Below are 16,115 nucleotides of genomic sequence, written 5' to 3'. Positions count from 1 at the left end.
AACACCCATACTTAGGAATTTCCTCCCCATGGAGACCCGGCCTGCTCTTTCCCTCCTGGGTTTCAGGAGAGCAATTAAGAGCTGGTTGTTTCATCTAACACAGGAGGAGAGCAAAGGTTGGGTTCATGACTTTTTATATGTTGCTTTTTTATTTTGATATTGGAAATTTTCTTTTATATTATGTGTGGGTTTATCTTACGCTGATCTTGACTGTTAGCTGTCCAGAGCCTTTGGGAATAGACAGCATGCAAATGAAGAAGCCATGCTCAAAGATATTACCCATATGCTGAAGTGAAAGAAATTATTTCTCAAAATCACTAATATTAAGGAGTAAGTTCAAGAGAATTAATTACTTGTAATTATTTTTAAATATCTGAATAGGAGGTGCCCTGATTGATACTGCTGTGATTTACAAAATGTATTTTACTCTCAAGAAATATAATTGTATGTTTGTAAATTCTTTGTAGTCTCTTACACTGCTCACCAGAAGTAATGGATGTGGAGTTCCATCGTTAGAAATTAATCTGAAAGTGAACTTGTGTTCGTTTTGGAGTGGGAAAGAAAAGAGATGGAACAAGCATGGGACAAATGATACAAAGTGGGATCCTCAGTGTACCAAATGCTTACCTAAAGACAACACAGGGATTTTGAAAATGCTGCACATCCTGGAAAAATTCTCTCCCACAGACTTCATAGATATTCTTTTGTATTAACAGGCCAAAGTTACTTTCAGTTGTTTTAAGCAGTGTACTGAAACAGAATGTTCTAACATAATTCCTTGAACAGAAGCTGTGTGCTCTACATCAGTCTGGAACATTATACAAGGAAGATGCCATTTTTGAGTTGGAATCCCCTATTTCTTTATCCCATGGTAAAGGAGAAGACAAACTATGAAGTACAGTAAACCTACTCTTGAGAGTCCCCATCGAATATGCTGTTCACATTTTTTCTGGGAAATAATGCAACATTCTCTTGACATAGAAAATTTTGTAAGTAAAGCTTTGTCACAGTGCAGCCCAAAGAGCAAAATGTAATCAAGGCTGATTCTGAATTAATATTGTTGATCCAGCTAGAGTTATTGAAATCCACAAACTCTGCTCATTTCTGTATAATACATAAAAATTTACTTTTTCTGCTTGTGAATATCGTTGCAGCAACGGCAAAAATTTTTTACAAGTACATAATCTAGCAGCTATGCAATATTTTTTTAAAAATATATAGGGACATGACAAATACCATCTTTCAGAGTGCTGCCAGTTGAGCTAATTTAACGGGTATTATATTTTTTAATGTTTTAGGTAGTTATTTTCTTGTACTACCACAGTCTCCAGGCCACCCTTCCTTAGGTTCAGTAGTCACAAGGCAAGATGAAATACTTCATTGGGATAGCATCTGGCCTCTTTTTTTTTTTTTTTACTTTTTTTTTATTGGAGATCATAGCAGATTATAGTAATTTGCATCAGTGTCATTGATATGGTAGCTGTAATCCTATACCCAGTTGTATGTACTTCTTGTCTGATGTGAACAGACTTACATATATATATTTCTGGGTATGGAATTAACAACATTGCCTGTATTCTTGAATCTATAATGCTTTACTACACAAATGTGGCTTACCATAAATTGTAAAATGGACTTTCTCGGATAGGGTAGAAAAGAAGCTCACCAAATAAAATTGTGAGTTGTTAATAATATATTTGGGGATCTGTTTTGGAAGCAATTAAAGTATCTTGTGAAGTTTGTGATAACATGAAAATGTATTTAATAAAGGTGATGGAAACTTAACATGAAACTTAAAATGAGAAAAATAAGATGTGTTTCAGATTATTTCATTATATTTATGTATTCTGTTCCCTAAGATGATTTTACAAAAAAAAAGTCTTAACTATTACTGCATTAACTATTGCTGTTACATTGCGCATAATTCATACGCATATAGAAATACTTGGTACATTGCTATACATTCACAACTGTTAAAAATCTCAGACCAAATATACAATCCACTGATAATGTCTTGTGCAGTGTACGTATGTATTCAGTGCTGTAGCCAGCAAACATCACCTTCTTCAGGAAGAAAAAAATTATTCTATTCAATATTACATAGTGATCAGAATTTAATGTTCAGCAACATGAAATTCCCAAACCATATTTGCTTCCATTGTGCAAAATAGCCAGGGAAGGGGCATTTACAGGAAAGAGGTCATGAGGAACAAGTGGTAAGAACCCGAGTCTTTTCCCATTTACTGTTTTTTCTCTAAAGGATTTATTTCATTTTCCAGCACTAAATACCTAAAACCCCCTAATATGAAAGATCCTCACTTATTCAGAACATCCAGTTAATTATCTCTTATCTAAGACAATCTTAATTAAAACATGGTATTGTGCGTCTAATGTGGGGATGAGAGAACTTCAAAATTGTGGGGATTTAATTTGGGTTTTTTTATTAGAATCCTGAGATCAGTCAAAGCCAAGTACAAAAGGCATAGAAATAAAACAAATTTTTGGATACAAAATACTTTTCAGAATCAGAATCAAACTTAGCTTTTCCAGACAAAGATCTCTTCCTAATTATCCTGTCTTCTTCATTTCAGTAGAGAGAGTTGTTTTGAGACTGCCCAGTTAGTGACTGGCAAAACATTCTAACATCTATTTAAAACCACATTGACATTCTGTTTGTTCAGCACCTCCAATTTGGTTCCAATAAAATGCTAAGAGTTGCAGAGAGGTTCTACATTTGTCCCTCTGTCTGCTCTGAAAGCACTTTTTAAAAATCAAATCCAAAATAGTACATATTCCAATCATCTTAGCTTCTGTCCTATTGTAGACAAGCCCATCATTCAAATTCAAGATACATTATTTATGTCTGGAACATCCTACCTTTTTTTTTTTTTGGCTTGCTTCTGTCTTTGACTGAGTTTAGCAACAGGAGCAAGTATTCTGGCTTGTTTTTTTTTTGTTGCTGCTGCTGTTCAAAACTAAGGCTCCACTCCTAAATGATTTGGGAGGAAATCCACTAAATGTATTTCTCAATAGATATGCATAGAATTGTACTAATGGGTATTTATACTTATCACTTCACTGTGCATGATTACCTGCACACAAGTACCATTAAAAAGATGAAATCTGGATTCAAAGTAAAACACACAGATTCTCTTAACTTTCATAAATTTTGCTAAATAAGATAATTTTACTTGCTCAGTGCGTAAGGAAGCATTTTATATTACTAAAGCACAAGAATTAGTTTAGGCTTAATAAGTTGGTAAGCTTGGCATATATTTTTGCGTTTCTTAAAATTTCAGCTTTTCTCAACTCTCCCTCCCATAAGCCCCCTCCTTTAAATAGCTTCATTATTGTTAAAATGTTTTCCTTTTCACTATTAGAAATGTTACATCTCCATTATTTACTTTGCACTGGATTGGCTTCTTTTGGGGAAATATGGTCTTGGAGCAAGCACAAATTTAGATACGGAAGTGTTGCAAAAGAAACCAGGTAGTGGGAACCAGATGCTGGATGCCTTGCAAATACCTCCCTCAGCTCATTTTGCATATTGGAAGTATCAGGTGTTTTGTTGCCAAAACCTGGCTTCAGTCAGACTTAGAAGGAATTCTGTGCTTTTCTGTTATGTTTGTAGCGTTCAGATTTTTTTTAAAGAGCTGTAGGCAATTGCAGCAGTATATTATTCTTTCCTTGATTATTTGAATTGTCTCCTCTGACAGGGAAGTGTTGAATTAACATTAACTTCAATTGTTTCAGCTTTTGCCTGTGATAGCCCTGCATTATACCTTTGAAAAACAATTCGTCCTTTGAAATTAATTAGAAAGCTTTGCTACGTTAGCTGGGGTTTGGTGATTTTTCCAGGAGCTCTGGTGCTAGTACCTGATGCTCAGGTGAAACCTGTACTTGTCACTTACGCTTGTTCTGACTATCTTTTAAATCCTGTTCATACATTTTACATAAATAGCTAAAAATACATAGTGATATGTTTCATTTAGACAAAAGACTAGAGCTCTGCAACACTTTGGGATCTGATCTCCAGAAAGGATTTTGGAACATGCAATAGTGCTGCTGTAGCACCTGTCTGCAGGGTCTTAAATACCTGCATCCTTTTCCTGGGCATAGGTCACCTGGCTGCCCTCTGCCATGCAATCCTGCGAGAAGTCCCAGCTGGTTTAAGGTACTGTGGGGAGATATGTGTATTGTGCTCCTGTGTACACCAAAGGACTTCTTGGAGTTTGGATGCAAAATACTGCACAGCCCTACCCAAGAATATAAAAAAAAAGTTGCTAATAATATATCAGGGAGCCAAACTGGCCACAGTTTCTGGAGATGCACACATTGGTTGATTTCATTGTGTTTTAAAAACCCATTTAAGAGACTTGTCGGGTTTTTGACTTCTGTCTTTTCAATTCTAACTTCTCGTTTGTTTGTTTGAGGTTTTGTTTTCTTACCTGTTTTATTCTGTACCGTTCAAGCGTCCAGCAAAAGCTGATGGATCTAATAAGAAATGCTAATGCTTCTTGCTAGGTCCAGTACAGTTTCTGAACTCGCTGTTACTTCTCTCTCTCGCTAATTTCGAATTTTCAATGCTTTGTGGAACAGACACACTGGTACAAACAATTCTTACATCATACTGTTGTGAGTTTATCTTGGTGCTGGTTTTCTTGATAGCAGAACTTGCTATTTTACTTCTTTGTCCTTAGTTTTCTAATCTTTTTCTTCTTTCTTCTTCCAAATAGCTACCACACATTACAATTTGCCGTACCTTCTTTCTTTGTGCAACTCTCATGTTGACCTCAGTCCCCACAGGAATGCCTTATAAGGGAGGAGGGTTTTCCCCCTGTTATTTTAATTGCAACCACTTCCTGAAATTCAATAGGGGTAGCTTTCCTCAGATATTCAGGCTTCTGGACAAATCCTACACAAAGATATGTGAAGGTTAAAATCTGTAATCAGAGTTTGTATTAGATAAACTGCTCTGCGCAATAGATTGAAAAGTCAGAAGTGCATTGTTCTAAATTAATTCACCGATGAAGTCAAATTGTGGCTGTGGTGCTAAGATAAAACTATGTAAATTAAAAGATCAGGCCTTCACTGAGTTTAATGTAGTGGTGACAACCTGTTTGCAATCAAGAGCTACATTCTTTCATGAGAAAGTTGTCAGAGGCCCTATCTGGCTGGGGTGATGCCAAATTCCAAAGTGGTGCAAATGGCCTTTTCTGTCACCTTCTTTTTCCTTTTAATATTTCTTTTTCCATTTCATTATCACCTCTTCACACACTACCCATCTATTCATTGAAACAGAAACATGCACACAAATACAGTCCTGGTAATGTCATTTATCCATCTATCCATTCAACTCTTCCAGTCATTCTCCTCTATCTCACACATTCACACTTCCCCATTGGTCCATCTTATCAGTGATTGAATGGATATCTCCACTGTCCGCTTTGAAGGACTAGGCAAGCATAGGATCTGAAAACATGCCAGCTTGCTTTCTTGCAGTGGCAGCAGTGCATTGAAGTGCAGTATGAAGGTTTGGAAGGTGTTAGGAGCAAAACCATAAAAGGGCAGCACCAGCAATATGGTTCCAAAAATGGGTTATGTTATTTCAGTCATCGTTCTCTGTGGTTGAGATATACATGTGCTGGCCTGCTCTTCTTTTTCTCTGGCAGTAGCATGACGGCCTGCATGATGATGTGGGATGCATAGTGGGAGATTGAAATCCACATGTAGACTAGTTAATGCCACTATGTTGAAAGTTAAATTACACTTCTTCAACCTGATGTAGTCCTAGCACATCTGGAGAGCAACACTCTAAATTCCCAACCAGGTGATAGTTGTCTCAGCACACTTTGAGCCATCAAGATGGGGAGGGCTGCTATAAACAAATGTAAAGCAATAGTACTTATTGAGGCTGCCAGTTTAACCAGTGTATATTTGGAAAATTGATACAATAGGGTATGTATGCATGTATGTACGTATATTTCAGCAGAGGTTATTCCCTGAGGTACCATTAATGGTGTGCAATAGTTGCTTGCAGGAGTCATCAGTCCAATTTTTTGTTTTAGTTTGTGACAGGTCTTGCATTGCTTCAGCGTGGATATTTCCCTAAATCTGAAAAGTCTAGATGGTAGAGTTTGATTGATTAATCAACTAAAATATTGATCAGTGAGAACTGTCTTTAATGAGGCATAAATTAATTCGTGCAGTAGTTAGATTTGCTTAATTCTGAAACTATTTCAGCTCTAGAATGTCCTTGAAAAAAGAATAAAAATGAATTTAAGATAGTCCTTCTATTAAGTTGTGAACTGTTTATTAAAATTGTAGAGTACTGTGGATTGCCTTCAATATCCCAAAATGCAATTATATTGAGGTATTAAGGCAGAAATTAAGAATGTCTTAATTGATTTCATAGATTAATTGATCTAAAAGTGCCAATCAATTAATTGTTGACTGTTCTGTTTACAAGAGCTATAAAGTTCATCTTGATTTAACACCTTTCCCTGTTTTGACACCCTGACTTTTAAACATCCGCAACAAAAGCAAAGGATTGTTCACACAAACTGCAAAGGTGGTTCTTGGAGAAATCATATAGTCTTTGGTTTCAAAGTGTCAGATTTTCAGGTAACTTTTTCCATGTTGACTTTTTGTTTGGTGGTTGTTTGCCAAGGAGCCACTGTTGCAGACAATTTGGGAATGTGGCGTCCATAATTCATGTGAGGTACTGGCCACCTCGTAGATGTTAGTATGGCTGAAGGTGGTCTACAGATTCTGCTAAGTCATAGCATGGTTTCTTTGGCTTGGGATTAGCATGTTGTGTGAATTCAGCCATTGTTGGCACACCATGATTTAAGAATTGTGATGTCTGAGACCAGCCAATTACAACTTATTTAAAAAATGGTTAAACCATGACATAGCACAATGTGTATCTGGTATGTCTGATAATATAGCCAGATCTTAAATGCAAATATATATTGTAGGCAAGGTTTTGTAACAGTAGGCAAGCTTCATAATAGGAAACTTGTCTGCCCTTTTTGATCTTCTCATTGTGAAACTCCTAAAAAGCTTCCAATATTTTCCTGAAACTGTGATAACCATTAGCCTTATATAGGCATTCATTAAAGTAAGGTTGAAATGTGATTTTGGTTTAACAAGGATTCTAATGTCACTTCCCTACTAGCCTTAAATACACAGAATAATTTGAAAAATAAAAGGGGAGATAAGATATTAGAATGTACATTTGAAGAAGCTAAATTGCCAGGCCAGCTCTTAAATGTGAGATGATGATTAAGGAAAAACTGGACTGGCGAAGGGTATGAGCTTTTTAACCCACCTGGAGCTATTTGGATGGTTGAAAGAACCCACTGAAAATCAGAAGTTCAAATTAACTATTTCCACAAAATGGGAGATGGAACTTTGGGCATGAACAATTTAGCGAGAAACGTTATATTTGGTGATGGCAATGAACAAGAAGTCTTCCTTCATTATTCTGTTGATAAAAGAATGTAATTAGTAATGTTGAATGTAAAATATGTTTGTAATTTTTTTTAATGAGCTATATGACTGGGAAAAATTACTTGAGGATTTTTTTTAAAGGTACATCTTGTACTTGGTCTGCCAGTATACAATCATGATTTTTATTTTACTGATCTAGGTTGTACATTTTAAGTAACATTCCATTTGTTTAAAATATGTACATGTTAATAAATTTTGAAGCATACTTTCCTTTATGACTGGATATCTTTTTTGAGTTTTGTTTAAACATAAACAGGAACCTGAACTCAGTCATTAAAACTCTAGCTTATAACAGCTTCAGGATGCATTTTGTTTCTTATTCCTGTGGATTTTTACTTAGACAGACATTTTTGTAATGAAAGAAACAAATTGTGTATATTTAAATATATGACGCTTCATCCTGATTCCTATTCAGCTGCTGGCATGGAACAGTGAACTGTTCTGATTGTCCACAATGTGCAATATTAATCTAGGTACAGTATTTTTCCTGCTACTATGCCAAGAGTCAGCAAGGATCCATTACTTCTGTGGCTCAGAAGAAAAGCACAGGGTCCATCTGTCTTCAGTAGAGTTTGCTCTGTAGTAAATGTGTTTAGGATTGCAGCTTATTCCTGTATAGGATCTTAAGTAATATACTGAGAAAGAACTTGTGCTGTTGCCAATTTTGAATAACCCAGTAGTAGGCAACCTGATACCTTTCAGATCATTTGGACTGCCACTTTTATAAAACACAGCCAATGATCTGGGACTACAGGAACTGCTATCCATAGCGTTGTTTCAAGTTGCCTACTCCTAGAAAAGAAAATGTTAAGCTAAATGTGGAACGTGCACATTCACAATGAACTCTTTGTAAGAAAAGTTACCATGTGGTCTCTCCACCCAAGACACTTAGCTGCTGACTCCCTTTAAACTGGTTTGTTCAACTCAGTTTTCTGGGTTTGCATGGACTTTAAGTTAGCCATACTAATTGGGTTTGTACAACACACCAATCTACCAACTAGCATAGCAAATAGTTGTAAGCCCGTTTTTAGACTAACCCATTAAAATTTTTGAAGCTACTTGTTTCCATTAGCAGCTGTCAGGATTTCTTCTACTGCTACTTTCCAGATACTATGATTGTCTTGTTGATTGTGGCCAGATCAAAACCTTCAAAAGGCATCCTTTATAAATTACAAGAGCCATATTTTAACTTTACAGTACAATAATAAGTTGAATGAAAATTACTCCAGTCTAGTAAGTACAGAAGTTCATGTGTAGAATTTAAATGAACACCTGTTGGCTCTATTTGCAGTTGATTTAGATTTCACTGCTGTGTACAATAGAATTGCCTTCAATTATCACAGTTGTGCTTCATTGGCCTTAAATTAATGTAGAGTATGTGACTGTGTCAGATTTGCACTGACATTACATTCCAAATCTGATTAATGGAATTCAAAGTCACTTCTAGCAGTGTCAGACTTCTTACAAGTCACTTGCAAAGTGTCGTTTTTGTAGAAATGGATGGGCTATAAAATGGAGTACAGCATGATCCTCAGGCTTTGCTCTCTGTGCTAATTAATCTGGGAGAACAATGAGCCTCTGATTGTTCTTCTGGTTTCCCTTGGATTTAACAGAACCTCTTTCACTAAGAAGACGTACATTGGAAAGATTGGACAAAACCCATTCACTCAAAGAATTGGCATAATGTTGGGGGCTCTGTGTGTGTGTGACTGCTGAGGAGTTAGAGCATACTGAAGAGTAATGAAGTTCTGTATTAAATGATTTTCATCATATGTAATTATTCAATTATTCAAGTTTTCATCATGGAACTTTGGCTCCAGTGTTGCCTTTGGATAATTTGGCCCAAGGCGGCACAGAGAGAAATACTGTAGCCTTTGCTGAGCTGTGATCTTAACAGGCATGATTTCAGTGCCTGCTCAAAAGAGCAAACCACCAAGCTGCAAGAATTGCTGGCTTGAAAGTTGTCTTGGAGAGACATGGATGCAGAGTATATTTTCTGATTTCCTCATTTCCTTCTCTCTAACCCAGTGTTTCTCAACTTTTATCAACTTTAAGATGTGTGGACTTCAACTCCTGGAATTGCTCAGCCAGCATGTTGACTTGGGAATCCCAGGAGTTGAAGTCCACACATCTTAAAGTTGTTGAGATTGAGAAACACTGCTATAGAGCAAAGCTGCTTGTGTTCCTCCAGTAACAGAGTGTTAGATACACGTAACTCAGCAGGTTCCTTTCCTTCCCCTATGCAAATCCAGGAACTTTATCAAACCACTGCTCTGTCTTTCGTTCTGGGGCTTTTGAATATTCCCCCCAGTCTTATTCAACACCCCCACCACCCCACCTGCCTGTCGAGCTGCTTCCAATGAGATCTGTATCTATCAGCCCTGAAGAAACAGCCACATGCGACTGGTTTAAGCTATGCTGACAGGATTTCTTGAATATGCTCTTTCACAAATACTGTTAAGTTTCTTGCTGCCCCCAGAGGTATTGCTCTTGATGTCATTCCTCTGGTTATAGACAGACCAAACCACTTTTGAGCACAACAGACATCACCTCTCCGTTCCCAGCAAAAGTGCAACTGTTAATTGTATGTAGGCCTTGACAATTTCCTGCCAAGGCAGCATTTCAGAAACCACACTGCCTGTCTGGGTAAAGTTCTTGTGTGTTTCTTGCTAGCACTTAATGGATCTGTGACGAGCAGTAACTCTGATGTCAGTTCAATAATACTCTTCATTTGCCAGCAAACGTAACAGGCTGATTTGGAAACTGCAATATTATCTTGAAAGGGCTGCCCTTCACTTCGGAAATAATTAAAGGGCTTCAGAGGGTGAGGACGAGTAAATGTAATACTTGGCTGCAACTCTTTAAAGCAGCTGCATCTTTTCCTACAAGAGTGGCAAGTAAGTGCTATATTTGCAAATGTGCAATGCTCTCATGCACCATTTTGAAATCAAATCCAACGTTTTGCACAGCCCTATTAGCTTGCTTAATCCATACCAGATTTGGGGATTCATATAACACCTGAAGTGGGAGATGGAGAGAAGCAAGAATACAAGTCATCAAAACAATGGGAGTATCAAAACTACTTTTCCTCCAAGGGCTACAAGCAATGTATGTGTCATGCATCATCTGTTCCTCCCCAGTGTATCACTTAATACATACTTGCATACACATAGATACTGGTTTTCATAGCAATATGAGATAGGCAGAGAGATGACTAACCCTACGTTAGAAACATGGATGAGTGGGGAATTTGAGCTGTAGCCCTAATCCTTCCTCTCTGCTGCTCCATGCACTGACTTAGGCTATGCACAAAGACCCTTAGAAAACTCGTATCAGCCTGTCATTTGTTTCTTACACAGTTCAGTTCTCTTTTTTGTCTTTACAAAAGACCAAGAAAAAAAGTCAAAATCAACTGATTGGTGATTTTAAGCACATTCAAGCATATAATCAGGAGCATAATGGAGAACAAAAATCACTCATGACTTGGCAGATACCAATAAACATGAGACAGTCTGCCCCATTATTAGGATGCTCAAAAGCACAGAAGCACAAAAACGTATACCTTTCTGAAGGATAGATAAGTTGATACATATTTAATGTGCCAGCAATATATTATGCTCTTGCAGCTTGCAATGCTTGACAGTAGCAGCAGTTTACATTTTAACGTTACTTTGGACAATCAAACATCTGATGGAGAAACTGCATCAAGAGAAAACTGGCAAGAGGAAATTGCGTCCTTCAGTTATATTGCCAATATTAATGCTCCCAAATTGTTGCTGTACTGCAGAACATTGTACTCAGACAGCTGTATCTATTTGTGTTACCTTTCATTTGTGTTACATTTCCTTGGAATGATGAGAGCTGGAGGCCAATGAAGAGTGCCACGGTAGAAATGTCTGCCTGAACAAATAGTTTTTCTTCCTGATACAAGCTGCTGATCCCCCATTTCATACTGCAGTATGCCCACCACTCCATGTCTCACTCTATTGCAGATGGTCCCAGACATCCCACAATGACAACTTTGGACTTCCATTATTTGAGGAAATTATGGACGCTGGATGCCAGTGGAGACTAATACAAGGATGAGAAGTTTGAACACCTCCAGGTTTGCAGAACTACAACTTGCCTCAACCAACGTGGCCAATTGTGTGGGTTGTTGGGAGTTGTTTTTCAGCAAATATGTGCAGGGCCAAGGGCCCAAAATTGCCCATCCTATGATACAATCTTCAATCTGCTTGTTTTTAAAAAGATTTCAGATTTAGTGTCAAAATAGTTTTCAAATTTAAAATTCCAAGAACTAAAAAGTGTATTCAGATATCATATTAATCCATAAACCCTGCTTCAGTTAAGCACAAAGAAAATTAGCACTGGGATGAGGCAGGCAGCACCTGTCTCATGCAAAGATTAAAAAAGCATACAAGGGATAACAGTTACCTACTGCACTTATGCAGTTTCATAAATAATTTGTAAACCTTGAGTTAAAGTTGGCTTCTGATCCTGGCTTGTTTGGGAGCAACTGGCCCTCATCCTGAATTGGGACATTGTACAAAGCTATTTTTTTTTTCTGTGCACAGAAGTGCTATTAACATTCATGACGGTTTATTAAACTAACACTCTTCATTTAATGATTTCTGAAAGCAGCTAGTGAGACTTAAGATAATTAAAGTCTACCTGGGTTCTTTAATTCCTCATTAACTCATGCTCATTCTGTAAGAAATCGCAGTCCAAGTATTAAAACCAACAAATTATTAATTAATGATAAGGAGTATGGTTTGTTCCAAATAGCACGTTTTTGTTATCTTTTTAGTAAATGATGATCATAGTAGAATAGCTTAAAGAGTCTTCTCTCTCTAACCGAAATAAGTATTTCAGTGTCTAGAATAAACATGCATTTCAAAGCTTGTTTTCTCTTTCCTAATTGAATAAATGCAGACCGCTTACTCTTGGGTTAAAGCATGGTCTCTTATTTCTTTTTTTAAAACCTTGCTGGGTTTAGTATTAATACCTGGCTCAAGATAAAGGTTTGCATATCACATGCCAATGGGAAAAAAAGTACAAATATTAGTAGGAAACTCTTCCATGATTACATTCTTTGCTCAATGTGTCAAGATCATATTCTCTTGACCCAGGTTATTTTGACCTTTAAACTTCTAGAAGTTTAGAAATATTGCTGTCATATACTAGACTGCAGTGTGAAAAGAATCTTGCTGGGTTGATTGGATTCTCTCTAGTCCCCAACATGCGTTCAATATACTCATTCATGGTTGATTGTGAAGTAGTTCAGATCAAGTTGTAAAATGCAATGTGCTGTTCTTGGATTGCAGCTCACTATTTCACTCCAAAAAGATCAAGCTCAGAATTTTCATCTGTGGCTTTTGAGAGAACTAAGCTGCCCCATGGCACAATCTTCACTTGACTTGGCATGTTAAGAATCCAGGTGTGACAACACCCTTTAGGAAGCCTGATCAATGAAGAGGAGTTGGATGGAGGGGGTCACAGATACAGAGGAAAAGTAGCAACCAGAGAATAAAATCTCATTTTTTTCTTTTTTACCCTCGTCCCAACCTAACAATACACACGTACAGTAATTGCTTTAGAGCTTGTTGGTCCTTTCGGCCTCTCTGTCTACTGTTGTCTGTTTCAGATAGTAATGAAACTCCAAGATTTAAGACAAGTCATTTGCAATCCTGCTTTCTAAATTTCGGTTAACTGGTTTGGCTGGGAATTGACCTTTTGGGACCATAGAGTTGCACATGAGAACAAAGGTGAGAAGTTTTGTTTATTTTTTTTAATGCCATTTCCCCTCAGAGGTTATCTAAGACAGCTAATGTAGCTGAGCTGGCTCTTCTTTTGCTGTACCAATCCCCTCCCCTCCAAAGGAATCAAATCTCAAACTGGAAAGAAAATACTTTTATAAAACAATAACATATTCTATTTGTGTATTTACAGTACCCCTTTTTCTGTTTGGATTTTTAAAAACCCAATTTGATCCCAAAGATGAAGGAACATGCTGATTTCACTTGCAATGTCAAAGGCTGCCTCAAAATAAGGAATAGGTTCCTTCCTGTGATGTAGTTCTACTTAGGGTCTGTATTGATGGCTTTGCACAGAAATGGTCTGAAATTCATTCAGAACTAACCTTTTTAATGATTGTCAGGATATGGTAGGTCAGTGCGTTGAGTTCAGCTCTTGCAATATCTATGCTAATTATGTTGCCACCTAGTCAGTGGAATAGCCATAATTGGTACAAAGGCTAAATTTACTTTCAAAGGCTCTTTGCTTGCAAAACTTCTATTATTAGATAGCTTGAGTCTTCACAAATATTTTCTGAATGCATTTCATTCATATCACTGGAATATACTGCCAGAATGGATGAGACCTGATTAGGGTATAATTGATGGGGAAGTAATCAGGACAGTGTATGTGACTAGAATTTGACCCACTTTCCTGAATATGGAATATGTGAATGCTGATTTGAACATTCTGAATCTATGTTTTGAAGTTTAAACAAGACTTTAGGAGAATTGGGCTCTTCTACAATTTAACAGGAACACTTTGGTTAATGGCTATGTTGCTGAAGGTTCGATTAACCAACAGTTAAATTAGAATATCCCCCAAGCAAGCAAATATTCCTTTTGCTCAAGTTATCTATTTAATATCTATGCCCAACTTAGTATCCTCCAGATGCACTGGGCTATAACTGACATGATGACTAGCCAGCTGGCTGGAGCAATGTCTGATTTGTCTGAACACAACTAATTTGAGGAGAACTCCTGTGTATTGTGGACATATGTGCTATCATGATTTGCCTGACTAGTTTGGACTTTCGATCATTCTATTTGTGTTCAGCACTGGATTTGCAAACATACTTGTTCAATAGACTTTCCTGGATGCTTTGGAGGACTTGTGCCAAGTTACCATCAAAGTCTAGAACTTGTTGTTTAGCCTGAAATTCTAGTGCTTGCTTTGAGATGCAGAAAGGAAAATGGTAAAAAAAATCGCACTGCTCCAGTTACTATCTTGACAGATGGCAGATTGGATGCATTTGTAATTGGTCTTCCAAACATTTTATCATTATTTTCTAAATGAGTAAAGAGACAGAAAATGCATAGGTTTTGTTACTGTTTTCCTACAGAGAGACTAAAAGAATGTCTGTATGAACTCCTGGTACACTTCAAGAATCTGGCCTGTGGCATACTGAATGTTTTTAAGACTGTGGCTGTGCTAGGTCGTCAAGTCCTGGTATCATTTCATCTGGTGAAAAAAACAGATCACAATAGGTGGTTCCCTTGCCTAATGGTCTTGGGGTCCAGATTGTTATTCAGCATTCTAATGGACAAGGAATTTCCGAAGGCCTACCTGCCTAAAGGCATTGCTTACTTGCTGTAGGCTACAAAGCAAGTATTTATTTGCACACTTCAAATAATAACAGGGTGTTAGGCAAATTACTTTGGGTACTGGGATCTGAAAAAATAAGAAAACAGATTGATAACCCTTCACGGCAACTTTTTCAAGCTGAAGACCTCGGATGTATTGGACCATAAGTGTTATCTCTCAACCAGCATGATTACTGTTTCAGCATGTCTAGAGAATATCAGATTGGGAAAGATTTTCTTAAAGAGGAATAGGATATTATTTCTAATCCCATTTTCAGTTCACATATTTCATGTTCTATACAATTTGCAGAGTGGAGCCTCACAAAGTCTAATTAAGAATTTGGTTTGCTCGTTCCTGGCATAGAAAACAGTATGTATTGGTACCACTGTGATGATAGGCTTCTTTTCTGCAGACCAAGGATATGGGCTTCCCCACCTAGATTTCTGAGGTCCAGACAGACACATTACTCTACATCCTGAACTTCCACTCTCTCAAAGCAGATTCTTGGTGTGATCCTTTCTCTGTGGAGAAAGGAATTCTCCCTTTTTTGGTATATAAAGAGACACACATCTCAGCCCATGAGACATATCCTTGGAAGCAGTCTGGCCCTTGGGTGATTATTATGCCCTACCCATCGTGGGAAATAATTCTTCACTGAACTCCATGCAATTGTTTCATGTACATTTTGGGGACTATAAATATGTAAGAATAATGTTCTCAAAATGTTTTGTAAAGAGTTCTGTTGATCACCTTAAAAAAAATGGAATATTTATTATATGTGAAAGGGAGGGGGAAATCACAGAAGCATATATTGCTTTTATATTAGCTAGTCACACGTGCACGTATACACACCCTATGCCAAACAATTACATTATTAATGTTTAAATAAATTTGCTTTTTACAGCAGTGATAAAAAGTTCATTCAAATGTAGAAAAAGAGGTCAGTTCCTCCGACCACCATAACTGATGGACAATGAGTATCTTCCAGTCCCTGCTTGCTTTCTCTCAGGATGCTCTGTTTAGAAGGCTCAAAATAGCCATGGGTGATCCATGAGCTTCATGCGGCCCCCAATTCCATTTTTTACAACTTGGGAGCCCTCCAAGATTGCCATTTCAATTAATGTTTCAGTGGCAAATCAAACAAAACGAGCATGTTAATCCTCCAATAGACTTAACATACCTGTAAAAGACCCAAACGGGGGAGAAATTGGGCTAAAATATCC

At 37.3% G+C, this 16,115-nt stretch overlaps 1 protein-coding gene across 1 annotated transcript in view; it reads left to right on the top strand.

Annotated features, from left to right (window-relative positions):
* Positions 1–7,730, top strand: part of ZNRF2 (zinc and ring finger 2) — a 63,992-nt gene extending 56,262 nt beyond the window's left edge. Inside the window, exon 5 of the mRNA XM_063303960.1 lies at positions 468–7,730. The gene's annotated coding sequence lies outside the window, so the exon portion shown is untranslated. The remainder of the gene's footprint in view (positions 1–467) is intronic.
* The last annotated feature ends 8,385 nt before the right edge of the window (positions 7,731–16,115 follow it).

This window comes from Candoia aspera, chromosome 4 (assembly GCF_035149785.1).
Source record: "Candoia aspera isolate rCanAsp1 chromosome 4, rCanAsp1.hap2, whole genome shotgun sequence".
In the NCBI taxonomy this organism is placed as follows: domain Eukaryota; kingdom Metazoa; phylum Chordata; class Lepidosauria; order Squamata; family Boidae; genus Candoia; species Candoia aspera.
The sequence above is the reverse complement of the archived record's forward strand: the minus strand, read 5'-3'. Positions and strand labels throughout refer to the sequence as shown.